The sequence below is a fragment of the Conger conger genome, chromosome 18 (assembly GCF_963514075.1).
Source record: "Conger conger chromosome 18, fConCon1.1, whole genome shotgun sequence".
Lineage (NCBI taxonomy): Eukaryota > Metazoa > Chordata > Actinopteri > Anguilliformes > Congridae > Conger > Conger conger.
The window spans coordinates 5558281-5565000 of NC_083777.1; the positions used below are offsets into that span (position 1 = coordinate 5558281).

Genomic DNA, 6720 nt, shown 5'->3' on the forward strand with positions numbered 1-6720 from the left:
ACTTCAGAGATGAATCTGCAATCTCAGCATGCTGGACTTGCAAATATTACACAGTATGCATCTTACAACATGTATATACTGCATGTATACACATGGATACATATAAAATCAAAATAACATTATCAATAATAATAACTGAATGATGGAAAAAAGGTTATTATTATTATTATTATTATTATTATTATTATTATTATTATTATTATTAATATTAGAATTTTTATTAGAACTATATAAAATAAATATAGCTACAGAATTAATAAGAGTAACAATCATTGTTATAAGTATAGAATATTAATATAGGATAAAGGCCTCTGTCATGACATAAAAACACTGTAAATGATAATTATAGTTGTTATATAATCTTAATCACTGTGTATATGTATTTATTGAGACAGTAAGATTTGGTGACTTTTTCTGGAATATTATTTAATTAGGATCACCCCTTACAAAATTATTAACAAGTAAAATGTAACATGCATTCCTTTCGTGTCCCCTGTCAAACGCCCAGTGTACCACGCCCAGGTGGGTATTTACAAACATACGTACGCCGCAATGGGTGGAGCTACAATGGATTTTATATTAATGACCTGCCCTTTTTCTAGTGACGAAGAAAAAAGGGGAGGAACGCGGCCTGCATGTAAGCGGAACAGGGAGAAATACGGCGCTGGGGGAGCTGGGAACTGTCACGCGAAAGGGGTAGTCCACGGTTTGGAACGCTTTCATATACTTTTATACATTTCCGCCTTTTTCAGGACTGCTGAAGTCGCGCAAGGAACCCGAGTAAGTATATGGATTGTGGCATACTTGCTATTCTTGCAGATTTCCTTATGTTGCATTCTCGAGTCAGGCAAACCCGAAGACAAACAACGTTGTATTCACAAACTAATACAACGCTATAGGCGGTACGCCTACTGTATCTTTGTCTACGCTTGTTACGCAGATTGACCAGGGTATCCTAGACCAGTTACGCATTACAATAAATGGATAGCCTGCTAACGATGGCTAGATTGAGTTCTTGCCTTAGCTGGAATACTTTGGCAATTAGCTAGCTAGCTAGCTAGTTAGTTGTTTGCATAATAACGCGCGAATGTGACAATCGGAAATGTTTGCTATTGTGGGTAATTTATGTCATTATTGCTAGCTGTTGCCTGACGGTGACTGTCCGATCTCCTTCCTGCTGCATTGGCGCTGGGCTTACTGGTTACCTAGGGCAATTAATAATGGGTTAAACGGTTAACGTTAGTTCTCCAGGTGGCGAGATAACTGGCGTAGACGTTAAAGAAGTGAGCGAAGCGGGGGAGAACTGAAACGATTGGCTGATTGTGAAAGCTAGAAAAATAATGTTTAGCTAGCGATCTAACTACATACTTTCCTCATGTAAGTTATTGTCAAAGTATAAAATAGCCATTCTATCTCATTATTCCCTATAGACGACCCATGGTGACCATTTACTGGTTGCTTGTCTCTCGTTGCTGTGACAGTGAGCGTGACGTTGACGATGGCGTTGTAGGTTCGAATCCCTGATTAGCCTACATTACATCCTGCTAGCGCTACTATACTATGAGCTAATCAACGTTCTTCTTTATTTTAAGACAAAGGTGTTTTTATTCTCTTACTCTCAACCACCTCTTTACCTGCCAATCCAGCCTGTCATTGCTATGCATATGTATTGAGGGTCGGTCTGCCCCCAATTATGAATTGGGTCATTGAGTGCCTGAGCCAAAATGTTGTATAATGGAGGGAAGTGGGCTTATATTTGAGGCTATAGGTTTGATTCCAAGGTGGGGTGCTGCCTTTATAGCCCAGACTTACTTAACCTGAATTGCTTCAGAAAATATCCAGTTGTATAAATTGTCTGGATGGAAAGAATGTCATCTGTTTAAATGGTTGGAATTTATATAGCGCCTTTATCCAAAGCGCTGTACAATTGATGCTTCTCATTCACCCATTCATACACACACTCACACACCGACGGTGATTGGCTGCCATGCAAGGCCCCGACCAGCTCGTCAGGAGCATTCAGGGGTTAGGTGTCTTGCTCAGGGACACTTCGACACAGCCCGGGCGGGGGATCGAACCGGCAACCCTCCGACTGCCAGACGACTGCTCTTACTGCCTGAGCCATGTCGCCCCATTTAAATATCTGGATAAGAGTGTCCACTGAATGCCTGAAAATGCCTGACAAATGCCTGCATTTATATAGCACCTTTATCCAAAGCGCTGTACAATTGATGCTTCTCATTCATCCATTCACACACCAAACAGTGATTGGCTGCCATGCAAGGCACCAACCAGCTCGTCAGGAGCAATTGGGGGTTAAGCATCTTGCTCGGGGACACTTCGACACACCCAATGTGGGATCGAACTGGCAACCAGACAACAGCTCTTACCTCATGTCTCCGCCTGTCGCTTAATGAAGATGCACTTAACCCTCCTGAGCTACAGACCAAGATGTTCTCACCTCTGTTCTGTATCTTATCACCAATAGTTTGTTGGATCCACTCCTTTCCCATCTTCCTGTCTTTTCCTGTCTTCCTTTTGTCTTTGTATCCCTCTGTTTTCCAGTGCTCATTCCCCCCATCCCCCTGTCTCTGATAGTCTTTACAGTATGCGATCCTCCATATAATGGCCTACACTCATATCAGTTGTAAACATGTCATTGCAGTGTTTATTTTCTTTATGACTGTGATTAAAGTAAAATATTTTTTTCTCTGATCAGGGGGACCCTATTTGTAGTATACGGGAGTTTCGCACTGCTGTGTGGGATTGATTGAAGAGCCAGCTTTGGCAGGTTGATAAATAAGACCAGGGCCCTTGTGCGCTGTAGCCATTTAACTAACTTCACGCGAAACAAACAAAAAAAAAAAAAAAAAGTACATTTGATCTGCTGTGCTGTTCTGAGTTCCCAGTTGGGCCTTTATATGGATGGAGTTGAAAGCTCACTATAACAGATTAATCTTCGCTAAGCAGACACGTGTTCTGGACCCAGGTGTGCTTTTCTCTGTTGGAACTTGCTGACTTGGGTTTGGAGGCTGTTTCTGGGGAAGTTATGAGCAACTTTGTTTTTTGCCCATTTCTGTTTTCTTGTCCAACAGCTGGTCCATTTGTTTTTGTAGGTAATATTGACACCGTCTCACAGAAAGCCAGCCCTGTGTTTCTGCCATTGGCCAATGTGATTTTTGTACTTGACGGTGGGCGGGGTTGCATTTTTTTGTAATTGACGGTGTTGTTATGAAATTATTATTATTATTTTTTAAACTCTCAGTTAGAAATGGTTACTTTCATCTGCTGTTGATCACTCATTCGTTTCATGAAGCCAGCTTGTGTGCCTGGCAATTAAGTGAATTAATTTATTTCTGCCCACTGCAAATTAGTCTCAACAGCTGTATCAAAAGGACCACTGAAATTAGGTCCTTTTGATCCCACAAGTTCCTAACTCTAATCCTGGAACATTACATTACAAGGCATTTAGCGTACGCTCTTATCCAGAGCGACGTACAACGAAGGAAGGAAGGAACTATATTGTGAATACAATTGGAACAAATAGGGCACTTCTAGTTTCTTCATTCAGCCATAGGACAGGACTTGTGTATATGTCGACTGTAGAGTTATACTGTAGATTGACTGAAGGATCATAGGAAGGGTCCAGTAAAGAGATGACCCAAAAATGACCCAAAATTACCTTTCAGTGATGCACTTTTCATGACACTCATACTTGTCACACACTGATTTGCCTCTGTGCACAGCACTTGGTACAGTGTAAATGCAGTTACTTATGTTAAAAATATAAGATATTATTCAAGTTCCATTTTAGGGGTGGGTATTTGCTTATTAATGTTTAGTAATAGTCTCATGGGCCCAGAGAGCTGATGTATTGCTGCAGTATTTGGACGTTTTGCTTTTGTGTAATGTTTACTTGGAACACATTTCCCTATTCTTTGTGCCAAGCAGAACGTACCGGGTGAAAATGTGTGCAAACTGGCTCGTTACGAGGGTGACTGAGAGCCCCCCTTTCCTCCAAGGCCAGTTGTACCCCTACAGATATAGACTCTTACACTGCTGCTGTTGAGGAAAGAATATGCATAATACCTTGGGTGGAATATGCATAATGACTCCTTGGTGTGTACACGATTAGTCTTTTAAATGGGAATTGGTGTATTTAAACAAATTAACATGGGTCTAATGGGCCTCGTTGCAAGTCTAATAAAGGGTTGCTGCCTATCGCAACAATGCTTCTTCCGAGTCATTTTCTTTTCAGCACAAAGACTAGCCTAAGTCCTGTATTTGTCTTCAGAAAACCAGGGTGAAAAAAATCAGTTGTCTTGTTATGTTTCAGTCTTGATGATTTCTCACCTGTTTTCACGCGGAACATAAAGTCAGCGTTTCATGTCCTTGGCTGGCGTTCTGTTTGCGTTTTGGTTTCCAGTACGGCGGTGTCAGGGACAGCATCACAATCACGAATCATGAAGGACACTGAGCATACGGCTTAGATATGAATCAGAGCCAGAGAGTCATCACATGTGAGTTAGTGGAATTTAGTGGAGTTTTTTGTTACAGTACTGTGCAGAAGACTTAGGCACCCTAGACTTTATTATATATATATATATGTGTGTGTATATATATATATATATATATACATATACATATACATATACATATACATATATATATATACATATACATATATGTATGTCTATTTTTTTGTGTGTGTCAGTATAAAAGAACGCATTGGAGATTTCCAAATACTCATTTTCCAAAAGATTTAATTTTACAGAGACATTTTTGTATTTAATTTTTTTTAAGTAACATATTACTGTAAGCAATTGACTACTTTTTACATGAAAACTTCATCAAGGCTGTCTGAGATCAAAAGCAAGGAGCCAACCAAAGTCTGCAGAAGAACTGTGGCAAATTCTCCAACATGCTTGGAACAACCTCCCTGCTGATTGTCTTATAGAACCGCAGGACAGCGTTGGCTATCTCAGAGAAGTGATGCAGTTTTAACGCCGAAGGATGGTCACAAAAAGTATTGATTTGATTCAGTTTTGAACTATTCTGCCAAATTATTAAAATGTAATGTAATATGTATAGTATGTTTATTTAGGACCTTTCATTGAATTACATCTTTGAAAGAATCTTATCTTTACAGAGTGTTATACAGGTGCCTAAGACTTTTGCACAGTACTGTGTATTCTTTTTGTATTTTCAGCCTTGTCTTTCTGCACTGCCGGAGACAGAATAGCTGTATGTGTTTCTAATCTGTGCTTATATATGCAAGCTGTCCCTGAATGAGCTGAGCAATCATCGGGAGGTAGATGGCCATTTAGCCTCATGTTGACCCCAAGCTAATTTTATGCCACATGGCCGGTTTCAACGATAAAATGGTGTAGCTAAGCTATCTTCTGCTTAATTCAAACGACCCACTCATCCTTATTGCTTTGTACGTCTGCCTGTGACCTTTATAATGTGTTTCTGTAATGTGCTAACGTCCTAGCTCACGGGCACGGTAGGATATTTTTAGCGGAGGAAATCATCCGGAGCTCCCCATGCTCAAGTGTAGCTAAAACCGATGTTTTAGATGTTTTAGCTACACTTGAGATTCAAACCCGCACCCTGCTGTGCGATCCTGGGTCTGCTCCTGTATAGCGGAGGGCAGGCTGCAGTCACCGGGCGTACCCCCGGGGCCCTTGCTGTCAGGGTGCTGCGTGTGGTCACGCACTGCTAACCCCCGTTAGCATATGCCTGGGTTTCTGACTGCAGAGAGCGGGGCCTGGTTCTGTGCGGAGTATCCTGGGACTCCACAGGCAGACTGCACCGAAAACGCCACATTTTTAAATTGTCAATCTCCAGTTTTAATCCCACGTTTACGCCAAGGGTCCACGCTAAAATTTAGTTTTCAGATTAGCGATGCAGCAGAAAAAAGAGATCACCTGCATCAGCCTCCATCTTCTGCATTATTAATCAGTCTTACTGATTTCCAGATTTTAGTTTACGCATCCTGGGAATTAAATGTCGTTTGAAGTTTTGCTCCTGCCGTTCCTTGTGGTTGTTAATGAGATTTTGGGAGAAATGTCAGTGCTGACCCGGGGGGGCTGCCTTTTTGGCTCAGGGAGAACACGACACTGGCGTCGGATTTGGCAACCTGCGCGGCTCTCGGCGCGCTAGCACGTCTTCCTCAAAAGCCTCGTCGTTTGAGGCGGTATCTCACCGTTACCCTCCATGTGAGACCGCTGCGGTACTTACAGGTATGACGTGCATCCTCCTCTGTTTGTGCCTCTGTATCGGCGCATGTCCGCAAGCCACCAATCGATTGGAAGCCTGTGAAGCAGAACCCAGAAGATTTAGGCCACTGTGCTACTTTTTTTTTTGGCAGCGAGGGCCTATTTCGGCATTTCTCCCATAACGTTGGGGGAGGTGCTGGGTAATTTTGGGGATGCGTGCCGCCTTTCCTGTGAAATGCTGGGGGAAGCCCTGCAGTGCATGCAGCTCTCATGACATTGATGTAACCTTAAAACACTCACTCATAATACTGAATAATACTGCAGTGACTCTGTAATACTGAATAATACTGCAGTGACTCTGTAATACTGAATAATACTGCAGTGACTCTGGGTAATACTGAATAATACTGCAGTGACTCTGTAGTACTGAATAATACTGCAGTGACTCTGTAATACTGAATAATACTGCAGTGACTCTGTAATACTGAATAATACTGCA

The 6720-nt window shown here is 41.7% G+C and overlaps 1 protein-coding gene across 1 annotated transcript in view; it reads left to right on the forward strand.

Moving 5' to 3' along the window:
• Positions 1-623: 623 nt before the first annotated feature.
• Positions 624-6720, forward strand: part of micu1 (mitochondrial calcium uptake 1) — a 37230-nt gene continuing 31133 nt past the window's right edge. The window contains exon 1 of the mRNA XM_061228060.1: positions 624-780. The gene's annotated coding sequence lies outside the window, so the exon portion shown is untranslated. The remainder of the gene's footprint in view (positions 781-6720) is intronic.